The sequence below is a fragment of the Canis lupus genome, chromosome 32 (genome assembly GCF_011100685.1).
Source record: "Canis lupus familiaris isolate Mischka breed German Shepherd chromosome 32, alternate assembly UU_Cfam_GSD_1.0, whole genome shotgun sequence".
In the NCBI taxonomy this organism is placed as follows: domain Eukaryota; kingdom Metazoa; phylum Chordata; class Mammalia; order Carnivora; family Canidae; genus Canis; species Canis lupus.
In genome coordinates this window covers 24,793,930-24,812,543 of record NC_049253.1, presented here as the reverse complement: position 1 = coordinate 24,812,543, position 18,614 = coordinate 24,793,930, and the positions used below count along the sequence as shown (strand labels likewise).

Below are 18,614 nucleotides of genomic sequence, written 5' to 3'. Positions count from 1 at the left end.
TGTACAAATAATTGATTTTCATGTCACTTTATGTGCATTACAAGGGAAGTCATTTTTCTAGGAACTTAATCTACTTTTCTTGAATCTTTACATGAATATTTTTCTTATTCTCAATATTTTCTTCTTTCATACATCTTTTCCTCTCTTCTACGTATCAATATTTCTTCATTCCATTTTGATAGCAACGTGAATGAATTTTACCTCTTAGAATATATTTTTTCTTTTTTTGCCAATACAGAAGGCATTCTCTATTTTAGTACACTTCAAGGTCTACTATTATATGACAATTTCCTTTCCCTCCTGTTCCCTATTCCCAACATATAAGACAGTCATTCTGGCACAGATATAAAATTAGTTTTGCTCAATGGATTTCTTGTCATGCATGTGCACAAAGCTTCATTTACCTTCAATTTAGATTTTTGTTTTCCTCTGGTGACTCATTTTGCTGCATCTGTGTTTATTCTATAACCTGTGGATAAGGCATGTTTTTCTGGCTGAGAGCTGGCTGAGCATTTGCTGTTAGCTGCCATGTGTTAGCAATTCCTGAATGCAGTGCGAGGATACTCTATCTACTGCATCAGATATTACTGCTCTTTATACATTTCCTATGTGGTAATCAGCTTAGATCCTGTTTGTTTATGTCAGGATTTGTTGTTGTTTTTGCTGTTGTTGATTTACTTAGTGTATCACAGATGCTTTTGTTGTATTTCCCGGTAAAAAATACATACAAGTCTTACTGATTCTGGTGATCTATGTCTGATATTTAGCCTTGGTTGATGCTTTGCTCCTGTTTGAATGTTAAATGTAATCACAATGCTTTGTTCTTTCTAAAATTTACTCCATTCATTTCAGTCTTTCTCACATAACAATGCAATCTCATTCCAGCCACAAGCATTTTCATACACAATTCACAAGCTATTGTTTGCAAACATGTTTGTCATTTGTGGATTTGCACTCAAAGTATTTGAGCTTTTTTTCCTTCTAAACTTATTAATAATAATAAATTATTTTTAAAAGATTGACTTATTTGAGATAGAGAGATTGTGTACACTCAAGCCAGGGTAGAGGCTGAGGGAGAGACACTCAAGCAGATTCCCTGCTGAGCTCAGAGGCTGGACTAGAGGCTCTATCCCAGGACCCTGAGATCATGATCTGAGCTGAAATCAAGCCTCAGATGCTTAACAAACTGAACCATCCTAAATTACTGGATTATTTAACCTGTTTTATAAATTAGTAGAATCTTTTTTTTTCTACTTCTTAGCAAATGGATCTTGTTTCTGAGTTTATTTGGTTAAGGTGTGGGCTAAGGAGGAAGAAGAAAAAGAAAAGTTTGCACAGGAAAGAGTTACTGAATAATTTTGTGATATGCTTAAATCTTATGTTCCTTGTGTTTGGGAGAGGAAAGTGATTTCAAAGTAATTAGTTTTAATTTCTGTATTTAAGCATAGATAATAACTAAACAAGACCTTTTGCATACATAGAGAGAGATTTACTGTCAATTCATGCAGATTGTGTAACAAATAACTCTTTCTTGGCAAAGTTATTTGATTCTGAAATAAAACAGATGATCACAAATTTTCCATTCCTTGGAAATACCTAAAAACAATTGTAGGGGAGGAAAGTTGCTTCAGTTGTGAAACTGAAGAATTGGTCCATTCCCACTGTGACCTCTATTTCCAATTCGAAGGCTTATACATCCTAGCATATGAATAATAATAATTTTTTGAAATCCTACTATGTTAGAATCATGGCCCTTCCTTCTGTATCAGGTGATACTAACCACTATCCTGAAAAAACTGACAAAAGCCCATAGTGGCTTAAATATTATATCAGTGTCCTAGTGCTGCTATATCAAAGTGCCACAAACTAAGAAACATCAGAAATGTATTTCCTCACAGTTCTGGAATCTGGAATTTCAGAATCAAGGTATTAGGAGGACAATTCTATTTCCAAAGTTCCTAGGAGAGGATCCTTCCTTTCTTCCAGCTTCTGATAGTGCCATGTATTACAGGTATTCCTTAGTTTGTGGCAGCATTACTCTTGTCCCTGCCTCTGTACTCACATGACCAATTTCCATCTGGGTTTGTCTGTCTCTGTCTTCATATGATGTCCTTTTTTGTGTGCCTGTCTCTTTGCCCCAAATCCCCAATTCTTATAAGGATACCAGTCATAGTGGATTAAGGACCTACCATACTCAAGTATAATCTCATCTTAACTAATGACATCTGTAATAACTCTATTTCCAAATAGGTCACATTCTGGGTTACTGAGGGTTAGAATGTCAACATATGGGGGGGGGGGCTAAAATTGAACTCATAGCAAATAGTAAAAAGTTGATTTCTTGCAAAGTTAATGTGCTGAATAGGTAAAGGGTTTAGAAGAATAATTCTATATGCAGTCATTCAAGATCCAGCTTGATAAAAAGCTCTATCATCTTCAAAATATGGTTTCCAGCATGATCCTAGAAGTTATGGCCATGTCAGATATCAGCAATAAAGGACATAAAGGACAAGAGTGAAAGGTATTTATAGGCCAGATGAGGAAATGGCACCTTTAACTCCTGCTTATATTCCAAGGACTAGCATGATGAAGAAGCCTGGCAAATGTGGTCTAGCTATATGTACAGGAGGAAAGGAAGAGTATGGATATTTCTGAGCAAAAAGGAATTTCTGCCATTCCTCTATACAGTAGCACCCTAAGCATTTAATGAGACTGGGTATGTTTTCCTATGTGATTAAAGTTACCATACCTTCTGGTTCTTATAGGACTACCTTAGTTTATGCCTGTCTCAGAAAAAAATGTTAATTTCATTTCCTCTCCCTCTCAAAAATGAACTGATTTTTAAAAAAGATTTATTTATTTATTTATGATAGACATAAAGAAGAGAGAGAGGCAGAGACACAGGAAGAGGGAGAAGCAGGCTCTATGCCGGGAGCCCGACATGGGACTCGATCCCGAGACTCCAGGATCGCGCCCTGGGTCAAAGGCAGGCGCTAAACCGCTGAGCCACCCAGGGATCCCCAATAATAATTTATAATAATAATTTATATGGTCATTCTATCAATGAAAATAAAATCCAAAGGATAAGGGACAGTAAAGGGGAGAATCCCCAATACATACCTTTTGGTAAAAGAATATATCAATTTGCCATGCTCCTCAAGGAAAAACATTTCATTTAATATGTTTCCAAGTCTACCAAAATGATTCTTGACAAGATTCTGGATCATACATCTTTAACATCCTATAAACCAGAATGATTGTAAAGGTATTTAAGACATTTTAATAAAGTTTAAGTGTATTCCTGTCTAGAAAATATGCCCTTAAAAATGTTATTTCTGACTTACATGAGAAAAATAGATTTGGATGCACCTATATGATAGTCTTATCTGCACTTAAAATAAATATATTTTGGGCACATTCCAAATGAAAGTTTTTGCTGAGTGATCATTGTAATGAATATATAATCCAGGAAAGAGTTGCCTAACACAGAGCTGGTACCAGGTCCCTGAACTATTGTAATTCTGCTTATCTGAGTTGAATATAACTTTACTTTGCTTGTAAAAGCACATTAAAATATTCTTAAGATTGTCCTTGAGATTTCTTCACTCTTCTTGGAATTCCTCATCGTAATGAAATGTTCCATTCACTGTGTGTACTAGACTTAAGAAACAAAGTACCCTCTCATTTTTTAAATTAGTCAAAATATAAAGAGAACTCAAACTCAAAAGAACTCATTTATCTTTTGCTACACTTCTATGGAGTGTTTCCACAGCTCCTCTGCCAATCCTTTGGTATAAAAGAATTCACAAATCCTCAAATTTGAACTTTAATTCACTTGTAGATAATTCAGAGAAGCCTGCTAAAATCCCTATAATGGGTAATAAGATTTAACTTAGCTTTTATAAAAGAATCAGTTAAAGTAATCAACTCTATATATACATTCGTGCCTTTTATAAGTAGTAATTCATAAAAGAATTCAAGTCTATATGTGAAAAAGCATGATTGAGAACATGTTTCCCATTAAACATTTTATGAAGGTCAATGCATTTTTTTTTAAATCACAATCTGCTTTCTCAGGAGTTACATGTAAAGTTTTATAGTCATTGCACATTCCTGCCAATATCTGTCAACTCACAATGAAATACAGCTGAAAAGGCTTTGGACTATTCACTGGCCACAAACAGAAATTTTCTGAACATCCTTCTGAGACTTATATAAGTCTCCTGTGGTACTATGCTGGAAGAAAAATCTTACTCCAATCTCACTATTACCTGAAAATTCAAAATAGTTTGACTATCCTTGATAGCTAGCTATAAAAATGGAGACAGTATTTTGCATAGTAATAATAATACTGTCAGTGGTTTCAAATGTAACACACTCAAAAATAACTCTTCAATTACAATCATAAATATATTATCCACTTAAAATCCTATAAATTTGGATCATAAAAGTATGCTCAATACACATGCCACACTTTTTCCTTTAGAAAGCACTTAGACAATTCTTGATTAAAAAATGAGGAAAGAAACAAGGAAAGGGAGAGAGAAAACATGACTAATTGAGGGTAACACTAGGTTTTATACTTTTGCTTTTAGCTCTGTGCAAAAAGCTAGAATATTACACCAGAAAAAGTGAATTTATATCAATAATTTGGCTGACATATGCCTTATATCTACTGTAACAGCAATTAACATTTCTTCCAGTGACATAATTTTCAAGAGTTTTTGAGTCATTGAGATGGATAATTAGTACTTGATATTAATAGAGATATTTATAGTCTAGATATTAATAATTACAGCATTAACTTATTTAATAATCACTTCATTCTGCACAAGTCTTCAGATTTTCTGAGCCCATACTTTGGAAGAATATTTTAGAAAATAAATTTCTCTTTTTTAGTAGCTTAAGTTAACTCTCGCTGAGGTGCAATTTTTTTTCTAAGGATGTAAATAGAATCAATTAAAATGTGCATAATGAGTAATGTGTATGATTTGAGTTTCAATAAAGCATGAAAATAAAGCAATATTGGACACTTGTTTGATAAATGTCTCATAAACAAATTTTAGACATCTTATATTTTTAAAAAGAAAACACATTATTAAGTGAAGAATTTTTTTAAAAGTCTATTTGCAAGACTTTAAGGAAGAAAAAGTATCACCTTCTAAACTTTCTTTTCAGATTCTCTGAGTATGAATCACTGTTGAATTTTGGACACCAAGATCTCATGAGCAAAATTGGTTATAAATTTTATCTTGTTTTTGTTGTATTTCAATTGTGCTCCAGAAAATATTTTCAATCTTCTCTCCACATATTCCTGTCTAAATCCACCATCCCTTATATATATATTCTGCCTAATAAAAACAAAATCATAAATATAGATGCCAAATAATGACATTCATATTTTTTTATTTCAATTTTATTTTATGTTACTCATTTATTTTATTTAACTTTTGACCTGCTTTATTTTTAACGACTCCGCCCTAATCAGTACTAAAATTGTGTTATGTTCCCTGATTGGGAAGCTGTTTGGTATTATTGTCACAGTTAATATTTTTAAGCATCATTATTTTTTTAAGATTTTATTTATTTATTCATGACAGTCACAGAGAGAAAGAGAGAGAGAGAGAGGCAGAGACAAAGGCAGAGGGAGAAGCAGGATCCATGCAGATAGCCCCATGCAGGACTCCAGGATCACGCCCTGGGCGGAAGGCAGGAGCAAAACCACTGAGCCACCCAGGGATCCCCTTAAGCATCATTATTGTCCAAACACTGTGCTGGGTGCAGAAATGTGTGGAGGAAAGATCCTGGGCTTTCTCAGTCAGATATACTTGGATTTCATAGTTAGCTCCTTTGTTTGCTTAATTTGTGTGTGCTCTGAGTAAATCTCTAAAATTTCCCAGACTGTTTTCTCTGAACCCAAATTTCCTTATCTTTGTTATATTTAAATTTTCATATAGATTGAATACCTGAAAATAAATGAAGCATCATACTTGAAATGTTGTAAAGAAAGTTAACACTTGGGACGCCTGGGCAGCTCAGAGGTTTAGCGCTTGCCTTTGGCCCAGGGTGTGATCCCGGGGTCCGGGGATCAAGTCCCACATCAGGCTCCCTACATGGTGCCTGCTTCTCCCTCTGCTTGTGTCTCTGCCTCTCTCTGTCTCTGTGTGTGTGTCTCATGAATAAATAAATACATTTTTAAAAGAAAGTAAGCATTCAAGTATTAGTCCCATCCATTCTTGCTTTCTGCTCTTGTGCATTTCATTCGCTTCTTTTCTTTTTATGATTACATTGCAGAGGTTTATAGATTTTATCCCTATTTACTCATTCTATTTTTATAAGAACTCGAGAAGAACCAGAGGATGTTCATTCTATTTCAAGGACTTTACTATCAAAGAAATGTCTACGTTTTCTCCTGAATTGCTACTACTGTGCTTCTGTGGTTTACATTCATTGTATTTTATCTTTTTTTTTTTTTTTAATTTTGTGCTGTCCCGATTCCATTTGCTGCTTTGTAGTAGAAATTTTGCTCATACTGCTTTTAGTCTGTGCTCTGGATTATTGTGAATCGGGCTTTTTTTTTTTTTTTTTTCAGTGCTCAGCCTCTACTTATTCATATGTTTCGGGTCATCTAATGTTTTAAAGGAAAATGTGGCTTCTCCTCCTATAGTTGCTCTTGTGTTCTACTTGTCTTCTTGACCACACAAGACTGTTTTGACATCTTCCTAGGCATTTTTGTGGTATTCAAGTACTAGTTTCTTTTTAGAACATTTTTTCATGGAATAACATAGTAAACATTTGGGAGCATTGTACAATGTTCTTATAGTACATACATATGATGTGTACTATATCTAAGACCATATTGGTATTCATTTTCACTGTCATAAACAACTGAAGCTAAATTTTGTACATATTTAAGAACATTGCTTGTCAGTTGAAAAAGTTCTCTTTTATTAAGAATTTCCATGTTCTGTTTCTCCATTTTTTCTTGTGCCAGTTTTTTTTTTGTGCCAGTTTTATATAATTTAATTATCATGTGTATGTGTGTGGTGTATCACAATAAACAAACAAAAAGCCTACACATATTTTCTAGATGTATGAGTACGTTACTGACCTTTCCATGCCTCAGACTTTTCATCTAGAAAGGGGCTTCTAAAAAGTACATAACTCAAAGGATCATTAAGCAAAGCACATACAGTGGTATGTCAGTAATTGTTATCTAGGTCGTTGATATCTCCTTAATATTTTTAGGAAAGCATTGGCTATTTATATTGTCTATTGAATTGTCCATTTGGATTAATTAAATATTTTTATTTCAAAAGGTGGAAACCCAACTCTCATGATCTCCATCCCAAACCTCCTGGAAAACGGGATCTGTAGCATCTTTAGTAAGATGTTGATGTATTATGTTCAGATGAGAAAGATCATAAATCAACCTAGTAGCTGTTATTGTAGCCATATTCTATTGGCTTTTAAAATTCATATATGTAATTTATATGTATAATATTTGAATAATATATTATTTTCAGCTTTTTTACTTTTCCTTGAGTTTACACTGTGCCTTTTTTCTAATCTAATGATCTGAATGCTCAGCTAATTTATTTTAGTTATTTCAACATTATAAGTATTTAAAGTTACAATTTTTGTTTTTCTGAATATGGGTATTTGGACAACTCATACATGTAGACATGAAGAGTTCTCAAAAGCATTATTACATAAATAAAATGAAATTGAAGATTCAAGTGTCTTTTCAAAGAAAGGTAGTTTGAAGTACAGCTTTTTAAAATTCTTAAGGCATTTAAAAATAATTACTTATTTCAAATTTTATTAGATTTCTGTCAGAGATTTTGTCTATAGTATCAATTTCTGAAAATGTACTGAGATATTGTAGCATGATCAGTTGGTTTCCAATGTTCCATCTACAAATATCTTTCAAAATTTGTTATTTTACATTTTTAATTTAAAAATTTTAATAAACTTCCTTATCCTTGTATCTTTTTCCTTCAAAGAAAATGTCAACATTTTTAACATGATAAAATCTGCCTTAAATGGCCATTCACTAAGCTACACAGAAAATGGCCATTATAAGTTGTATTGCTTCCATTTCATGACTAAACCTACAAGTCTTTTGTAATTGTATATAAAGTAATAATAATAAATGGCTATAAGGTTTGAGCCATAAAATTTGTCACTTTTTTAATCCTCATACATATTTCTCTTAACAACAGATTGAAGTCCATATTATCATATAGTCATCATTTCACAACTGCAATAATCACAACCCAAAGAAATTAAGTAACTAATAAGTAGCAGATCGTTTATTGGAAACGGGTCTGACAATAAATTCCATAATCTTATTACTAATAAAAATATGATTTAATTTCAACAAATAGGATATAACCATAATAAAGTGGTAAAACTCAGTATTATGAGTAATAATGTGTACTACTTCCATAATTTTAACCAGGATATTTATATTCATCCCCAGTCTAACAATACAGCTTGTGGCTCAGAAAACAAAAACGAAAAACATGTAGTAGCTAATTCTATAGTCTGCCTTTTCCAAAAATGAAACTAGAAAGTTTAAAATAGATAAATTTGCCCAAAGAAAAATACTGTTGATATCTTGGTCTAAATGAGTATTTTTTTTTAACCATAAGTTTTTTGTTACTACAAAGTCTAAAATTACAAATCCTGGGGTGAAGAATTCAGTCTTTTTCTTAATTTTAACAATTCCTCAAGAATACCACTGTTTTCATCAAAGAGTAGTTCTCCAGTTTGGTGGTCTTTGAAAAATCACTGTAAATTATTCAATATTATCTGATTTAATATTTCAGTGGTTTTGTGATTTAATATTTTGAGCAGTTAAAAATTATGGATAGGGGCAGCCCAGGTGGCTCAGCGGTTTAGCGCCGCCTTCAGCCCAGGGCCTGATCCTGGAGACCCAGGATTGAGTCCCACGTTGGGTTCCCTGCATAGAGCCTGCTTCTGCCCCTCTCTCTGTCTCTCATGAATAAATAAATAAATAGTCTTTTTAAAAATTATGGATAGCAATCAACTAATAAACAAAGTGCTTTTAGACAGATATTGACATTCTAAAGCTGGGTGTCCAGTTATAAAGTTTGTCTAGTTCACTCTTTATGTACTACTCCGTGTTTTTTGTTTATGTCTCTATTTTTTTCTCTTTCACTCTCATTCTTCCTTGTCTTTTACCTCTTTTTCTCCTTCTATTCTTCCTTAATTGGAATTCTAAGGAAATGAAGTATATAGTTACAGTTTGATGTCATTACTGAGTATAAAGTGTTATGTCTTCTATTATTTATTTTTAAAAATAAGTAAGTGGAAGTTGATATTTCTCTTTACAAAAGGAATTCAAAAAAGGAGATATCAATAGATGGCAATTTCTGCAAAACACTGGTCTGGTTTTCTGCAACTCTAAGTCTAGCCCTCACCTCTATCAATGGATAAGGCACTAATATTCATTTTCTTACACCCCCTTTTTGTATTTTAAGCCTATTTTTAAAAGATTGTATTTACTTATGTATTCATGAGAGACACACACACAGAGAGAGAGAGAGAGAGAGAGGCAGAGACATAGGCAGAGGGAGAAGCAGGCTCCATGCCTGATGTAGGACTCCATCCTGGGACTCCAGGACCATGCCCTGGGCCTAAGGCAGGCACTAAACCGCTGAGCCACCCAGGGATCCCCTAAGCCTATTTTGATGAGAATTCATTCAATCTTGACTAAATATTAGCAAAGAATTTTTGTGCTCTTCAGAATTCTTCCAACTGTTTCTCCTGTGCTGTTCATAAAAAAACACATAGTTTCACCATTGTAGCCATCAAATTCTTTTCCATTATATGTATAATTTCCAGCTTGACATAGGTAACTGCTGAAAAGAAGCACAGCATACAAAATTTCTTTATATAAGGCTTCAATTTGTGATAAAATTGCTTCCCTGTTTCAAGAATTTTATGATTCCAGGTTTGTTTCTCTTCTTTTCCTGTATCAGTGAAAAGTATCTTTCCTTGTAAAAATTGTTTACAGTTAGGCTCAGGAGACGCTGTAATAATTTTAATGCTAGAGATATTGCCTGTAGACATTGTTACACAAGTAACAAAGTACAAGGTGAGCTTCCATTATTATGTGGAAAATATTTCTTTTTATTCTCCCTTATCTTTTTTTTCCCTCAAATGCACTACAAATTTCCTGTATATCACATCATGATAGAGCAGATTTTTTGATGTAGTTGACAGAATGAAAATAAAAATCTTTTAGGTCTAAAGATAGATTTTGCCTAAATTTAAGTAAGATAATTCTCCATTAGATAATACTTTAGATAAATTAAAATATTTTAATACATATACTTCCATTTTATTTTGTCACTGTAACTGCAGTGGTCACTTCAGACATCATAATAAAATATTAAAATTACAGAACTTTTGAATCATTTTCTTATATACTGTTAAGAGTATATCTTTATTGTAATGCTATTTTTACACCCAGAAATTCTGCCTTTTATTTTATTTTTTAAAAAAGATTTTATTTATTTATTCATGAAAGACAAAGAGAGAGAGGCAGAGACACAGGCAGAGGGAGAAGCAGGCTCCTTGTAGGGAGCCGGATGTGAGACTCGATTCTGGGACTCCAGGATCACGCCCCAGGCTGAAGGCAGGCGCTAAACCCCTGAGCCACCCAGGGATCCCCTGCCTTTTATTTTTTTAAGACTTTATTTATTTATTTGAGAGAGAGAGAGAGCATGAGCAGAGTGAGGGGCAGCAGGAGAGGAAAGCAGACTCCCCACTGAGTGAGAGCTGGACACAGGGCTAGATTTTGGACCCTGAAATCATGACTTAAGCCAAAGTCACATGCTTCATTGACTGAACCATTCAGGTGCTCTAGAAATTCTGCCTTTTAGAAATGATTTTATATTTATAACCAAAGCTTAATCCAGGCATAATATTGAAACCTGTATAAATGCTATTAAAGTTTAAAAATTAATTGAATAACTTTATTAGATATATCACTAAAATTTCAAGATAAAAATATATATATAGTGATTTTTTAAGTTACTTATTTCTAGTTTTTTCGATGGAATTGTTTTTATTGGCTCATCTGTCAAATTATTCAGTAGAATAGAATGGAAAAAAATATGTATATGACATATATTACATAAAGATGTGGACCTCATTTTTCTTTCTGCAATACAGATTTTTCTGGATGTGCTACTGCGTAGGTAAGTTTCAGACTAAGTATAATTATTGCTAACTACTTGTAACTTTATTCTTTTCTGCTAAATGAATTATAACATATGACTGAGATTACACAGACCCACTTGAGTTGTCCTAACATATCATATAAATCTTTTGGGGGCACTCAATTACTTATTCTAAAGTTCTTTTAGAACTAAATCCCTTCCCTACAATCAACTGAACACGTATATTGTACACTACCTGAAAATACCCTACAAAATTGAACAAATTGGAGCTATTTGTGGTTTTGTTTGCTGATATTCAAATCGGTAGTGGTAGGTGTCTTTCAGAAATTCAATGAAGTGGCAGTGTACCATGGCAGAAATAGATTGCTCATTTGCTTGATGGATGGGCATAGAAAAGCAAGCAGTGTATGGAAGATTTCCCCAAAGGTCGCTGCTTCTTATGGCTATGGGCTGTGAATGGTGGAATCATTTTCTCTGGCTGTTAAGTGACTTGGCTGCTAAATTGGAAGCAATAATACCTAATGCTGGGTAAGAGATCCAGAGATGCCATGCATACTCTGCTTCTGCTCTCTTTTTTTTAAAATTTTTTTTTTATTTATGATAGTCACAGAGAGAGAGAGAGAGAGAGAGAGAGAGAGAGAGAGGGGCAGAGACACAGGCAGAGGGAGAAGCAGGCTCCATGCAGGGAGCCCGACGTGGGATTCGATCCCGAGTCTCCAGGATCGCGCCCCCGGCCAAAGGCAGGTGCTAAACCGCTGCGCCACCCAGGGATCCCTGCTTCTGCTCTCTTAACCAAGAAAGAACCCCCCTGCACCAAATTTACATTTCTATAATTTACAGTTCTATAATGACAATGATGGCAGAGATTGTCTTCTCAAAAATGAAAAGTTTTCTATTAAATATCTAATAATAAATATCTCCATATCATAATTATAGTTTGATGTTTTCCTACTTAGGTTAACTTTGTGCTGAAAGCTTTCAATTCATCTTTCTATGAAAGTACTGGCACAGGTGTGTAATGATTCTCAGTTTCTGACCTTAAGCAGTCAGTTGTTCTTCATGAAGACAAATTAATGTACTAGTCATAAGTAGTGATATCATTTGGCTTAGGTGTGTTTGCTTGGAATATATATACTCCATTTTGGATTCAAACGAACTGATTATAATATAGATCTGCTTTATCAGATTATAGTTACTCAGGAACTATGACACTGTATCCTTTAAACTGCACAAATGGAATTATCAGACTATCATTCCCTCTGTCTCTTTTAAATTTGAAACACTAGAAAGATAAACTATGTTTGTCTTATCCAATTCTAAACAACATTTGATTTGGCAGTCAGATCTCTTGAGATGAAAGGCTTCAAAAATTTATTAATTATACAAATAATTGATAGTATTTTCTATTTCTATTATGTTAATTTTCTCCAAAACATCTAAAATTCATAACCTTCCCTTTTTCTGCTGAGTTAGTCAATACATTTCTGCCACCTATTACATAACCTTTCCTTTTTCTGCTGATGAGTTATACATTTCTACCACTACCCTCTAAAAATGAATCATTTGCCCTGAAGCAATTTGTGAACACCTCATGATACCATATGTTATATTCAATAGATGGTCCCTGGATTTCCTAGTACTCAAATTATGCATATGCATACATTTTAGGCACTAAAGTACTGATAATGTACAGGTATAATTTTAGTTAGTTAGATCTTATACATGACAACTCTGTGTATTTGAGAGTAGAAAACACACTGATAGTTAACTTTATTTACATTTTTTTATTCTAATCCGTCTACTAATAGAAGCCAGTAATACTTCACCTATATGTATCAATAAGAGATGATAATACTAGATTTTATACTTTATTAAATAATAAACTATTTAAGAGAATGTGTCCTATAAAAAGAGAAAAACACTGTTCTTTTCTTTAAAAGTATACTTTGTGAGGAGATGGAACCAAGATCTTTTTTGAACACCTATAAATTTTAAGAGAAAATGTACTGGGCATAGTAAAATTAATGCTGTTTACTGTAAGGTAGTGTGTGTGTGTGCATGTGTGTGTGTCTGTGTCTGTGTGTCTATGTGTGTGTGTGTGCCTGACTCACTGAAAAATTACCCAGGTGCAAACCTATTATTATCTAGATATTTAATAGTTATATTTAAAATCTACCTGTTGAAATATAAAGGGACATATTTTTATATACTGTTTTACTGCAAACTATCTTGTAGAACTTCAACTTACAAAACCATAATATGTGAAACAAGTGTAGTCTATCCTGACAGGTAAAATTATATAAAGAGTGAATAATTCAAATCAAATTAAGGTAATCTTTAATTTTACCTTAATTCTTGAATGACAAGGAAAGTGCCTTCAATATCTTTGGAATGTCTTCCATTCCTAAACTATTTATGATGATGATGGTGTATTATACATAATAAGCACTAATACATATTCCGGAACAGATTACATTTAGGAGAAAATTATGTGTTTTTTCCTCATAATAGACTATGAAATAATAAAACTACATAGAAAGGTTAGAACAATTAGCTGAATATGCCATAAAAGCAAACACTCTTTGAACAAGAGGTTTTGGGTAGTGTTTATACCATTGGTATACATGTTTCATACAGGAAATGGGATCACAGATTTCTGCTCCAATTCATTTTCTCAAAACGGGAAGTAAGACCATATCCTTTTGGCCTGAGTCAGATCCATTATTTACTAGCTATTGTCCCAAATATACATTATATATATTATCTACTTCTTTTTGGTCTTGGTGAACTACTGTATAGCATGAAGACAAGCACTGATTAATTATTTTAAGAAGCGTTTCTCAAAAATCTTCCCAATTTCACCTATGTAAAATTCCTATTACATAACTGTAAAATGAGCACTGTCCACCTGTGCTATTTTTCAAATGCATGCAGAATGACAGGGAATGAATTAGATGAAATGTTTCTGAATCATTTGGCTACTTCAGAACTCAGGTCTATGAGTGATAGAAGGCCAATTCCAATTAGTATCTAAAGCAGACTTTTCCTGATTTTTTTCAGCTGACTTATCCATAAAGGAGAGTAGTAAAAGGGAAATAATGGACCAGATTTTCACCATTGAAAGAGAGAAAGAGAGTGCCTTGTATCTGGGCCAAGCTTTTACTTTGAGACTGTTGGTAACTTGCCACTCCATAAGGTGGGAAAAGTAATCTCTGCCAAGAAATGGTCAAAGCATTATGTTACAAACCTCTCACTGGAAAGAGCTAGAATCAATGAGAGATTGGTCCTGAGGCTAAGGATTACTCTCATCCTTCATATTCATACAACTCAACTGTGCAAAACCCTTCTTTTTTAGCTCTGTATGGCATTAAACATAGATCTTGAAAACTTTAATCTTTAGGCATGATAGGAAGGGCAGTCAAATAAACATTCAGCCCAACTAAAGTATTTGACAGAGTCAGAGACTTCATAGTCAGCAGGCAAGTTGCTCTGCCAAAAATCAAATGAATCAAAGAACTTGCCAAGGAACCAGCTAATGGGAAGGGAGTGTGCAGGCAGCCATCACAGAGCCCAAGTCTGCTCCTAGAAAATCTGTTCAAAAGCTTGGCATCTGAGGATTAGCCTGGCAGCTGCCAAGTGTTTGGCCACAGCTGTTAGTTTGGGGGGATAAGCTGAAGAACACAAAAGTGAAAGGGAAAAGTGGTCAAAAACACAGCAATGCCAAATAGGTCTTTTGAGTGTAAAGTGGTTCGTTTTCTTGCTGTTGTAATATTCAACCACTTTTGAGTGTCGGTTAGGCTTTTCTGAATTGTTATGATGTACCATAGGAAAACGGTAAGCCGATACATATAACTGAAGTGAATTCTGCAATGCTCCTTGAAAATATAATTCTTGATGTTTTGGAAAATCCGAAAAATACGTACCAGGCAAAGATAGTTTGAGTATCCTCTTTCTAGTCTTCCCTCCACAGCTGACTTAATGCCAATCTATAGCAATCTGGGGACCCCCTCACGTGTGCTGCTTACATTTTTCCTCCTAAATTAAGCGCCAAAAGATAAACTTTTTCTTATGTCATTCATTTCCTCAATACTAGTTTTTAATAAACTTCATTCTCACACATTGATTTCTTGCTCCAAAATTGTTACAAAAGTAAAGTACAATGTCATTAATTTTAAGAGGCTTATATTTGCAAAGGAATATGCTATGTCTAGGTCAGGTAACACCCTTGAGTTTTGGAGGTAAACAGAACAAAGTATGGAATTATTAAAAGTAAAAAGTCAAAAAAAATTTTTTAAGTAAAAAAAGGTAAAATAGTCATCTAATGTTTAAAACAATACAGACCAAAATCAGCCTCCTTTTGAAAACTTTTAACAATATGTGGGAGCTTCAATGTGTACCAGCCTGACTGCCAGACTTTTCCTTCATTAGCTGCCCTATGGTCTGTTAATCTGAGTACTTGGAGACTTTAACACTTGGAATTCTTCTCTTAAAATGTGGTGAAGGTAACTACTTAACTAAGAAGTTCAAGAAAATCTAAGCTAATGGTAAGAAACTGAAATCCAAAGACAGATTGTCTTGTCTAGGCTGATCAAGGACTGTCCACCTGGACCATTCACAAGTGGCATAACCAGAAACCTTCCCATAATGTCTTGGGAAGACAGTTACTTTTTTGTTTAAAATGTTATTTTTGAGTATTTGAACTAATATTTAAGGTTGGTGTTTATTTTTATTTATTTTTTTATTTTTTAAGATTTTAATTTATTCATCACACACACACACAGAGGCAGAGACACAGGCAGAGGGAGAAGCAGGCTCCATGCAGGGAGCCCGACGCGGGACTCCAGGATCACGCCCTGGGCCGAAGGCAGGCGCCAAACCACTGAGCCACCCAGAGATCCCCTGGTGTTTATTTTTAATAAAAGTACATTTACTCAATACCTGTTAGTTTATGTCCATAATTTTTTAAACTAAGCAAATATCATCCAATTAGATGTTCATTCTTTTGGCTATTGTCAAAGGTGAACTTACTTCTGAAGAATTGAAAATTTAAATGGATGCAGTATTTGGGGAAATTTAGATCGTCTAGAATGGAGAAAGGGGACCAAGTCCATGAGAAGCTTAAAATAATTGCAGTCTTCATCTCTTTGATTCAAAAAATAACAATACACTATGTACCTAGAACCACCAAGCAATAAGAATACCAAAATGGATAAGGAACTTCCCAGGCATGGTATAATAAGTACCATTTTTGTTATAAGTTTAGTAATAAGAAGAACCCTGCACAGATGAAAAGAAAGAAGAAGATTAAAAAGGAATAAAATTTTCTCCTTATAAAGAGAACTCTTAGGATTTGCCCTCAATAACTTTCCTATATATCATACAGCAGTGTCAGCTAGAGTCATCATGTTGTACATTATATCCCTAGTACTTATTTTTCTTATAACAGGAAGTTTAACCTTTTGAACACTTTCCTCCAAATTCTCCTTTTCCTTAATTTCTCCCTCTGATAACCACAAGTCTGATCTCTTTTTCTATGAGTTTGATTGAGTATCTGTGATTTTTATTTGTCTGTTTTGTTTTTAAGATTTCACATGTAAGTGAAATTACACAGTATTCATGTTGCACTGTCTGACTTATTTCATTTAGGATAATGTCTTCAAAGTCCTCCATGTAATTACAAATGGTAGGATTTACTTGTTTCTTATGGCTGAGTATATGCCACAAGTTCTTTATCCATTCATCTGCTGATGAAAAATTAGGTTGTTTCCATGTCTTTGCTTTGTAAATAATGCTGCTATAAACATGAGGGTGCAGATACCTTTTCAAATTAGTGTATACATTTCCTTTGGATATAGGTCCAGAATTAGAATTGCTGGATCATATGGTAGTTCTATTTTTAATATTTTGAGGATCCTTCATGCTGTTTTCCATAGTGGCTATACCAATATGCAATTGCACCAACATTGCACAGGGGTTTCATTTTTCCACATCCACACCAGCATTTCACTTTTTGATGATGGCCATTCTAACAGGAATGAGATGATATCTCATTATGGTTTTAATTTGCATTTTCCTAGTTGACTATTGATGTTGATCATCTTTTCCAGTACCTATGGGGTTTTCATGTATCTTCTTTGGAGAAATGTTTATTCAGGTCTTTTATTCATTTTCCAGTGCGTTTGTGTTGTTTTGGGTTGCCTTATTATATCTTGACTTGTATGAAATCTTCATATATTTTGCATATTAACCCTTTATCAGATACATGGTTTGCAAATATTTTTTCTCAGGTTCTCTTTTCACTTTATTGATGGTTTCTGTTGCTGTGCAAAACATTTTTTAGTTTGATGCAGTCCCACTTGTTTATTTTGGTTTGTGTTGCTTGTTGCTTTATGTGTCATATCCAAAAATGCTTTACCAAGATTCATGTCAGGAAGATTTATTCCTGTTTTATTCTGGGACTTTCATGCTTTTAGGTCTTACACATTTAAGTCTTTATTTCAACTTAATTTTCATGAGTGGTAAAAGATATGAGTCCAGCTTTATTCTTTTACATATAAATGGCCAATTATCCTCACACCATTAATGAAGGGATTATCTTTTCTCCATCCTATGTTGCTATCTTGGTGATGCAAAGCATTTTTAAGTGTGGAATCCCATTTAATGCTTACAGATATCCAGCAATGTGGATATCATTTCCATTTATTCAAACATCAAATTCTATAAATCTATTTTATTGATGAACATAATTATAAATTTTATCAAGCCATAATACAGTAGTAGCATACAAAAAAGTTTTTCATGTTGGTAATTTAGATGTCTTGTTCTCAACTTGGTTGAATTCTGCATCTAAAAGTATTTCTTTTGCCGTCATATTAACATTCAGATCTCAATTTATTCAAAATTTTAAAAGCAGCAATATTTTGGAAAGAATCTTCTATGATATTCTTTCTTTTTCTTTCTCTCTGTCTCTTTCTTTGTCTCTCTCTCCCTCTCCCTTTATCTAACATTATCTCTTCTCCTCTCCCTCACCCTTTCCCTCTTTCTCCCTATCTTTTTCTATTTAACCAAGCATTTGACATTTATGTAAGTCCTCTAAGATATTCATCTGTCAGGGGAGAGATTAAAAGTTATCACACAACTGGGGCATCTGGGCGGCTCAATCAGTTAAGTGTCTGACTCTTGATTTCAGCTCAGGTCATGATCTCATGAGATGGAACTCTGAGTGCGGCTCCCCATTGAGATTCTTCTTGAGGGCAGCCCGGGTGGCTCAGTGGTTTAGCGCCGCCTTCAGCCCAGGGTGTGGTCCTGGAGAGCTGGGATCGAGTCCCATGTCAGGCTCCCTGCATGGAGCCTGCTTCTTCCTCTGCCTGTGTCTCTGTGCCTCTCTCTCTCTCTCTG

General features: G+C 34.0%; 1 long non-coding RNA gene across 1 annotated transcript; it reads left to right on the top strand.

Annotated features, from left to right (window-relative positions):
- The first annotated feature begins 1,960 nt into the window (after positions 1-1,960).
- On the top strand, positions 1,961-16,038 carry LOC119867186. The gene is made up of 4 exons (XR_005382851.1): positions 1,961-2,011; positions 11,209-11,234; positions 12,173-12,227; positions 15,998-16,038. It is a non-coding gene; the product is annotated as an uncharacterized LOC119867186 (long non-coding RNA).
- The last annotated feature ends 2,576 nt before the right edge of the window (positions 16,039-18,614 follow it).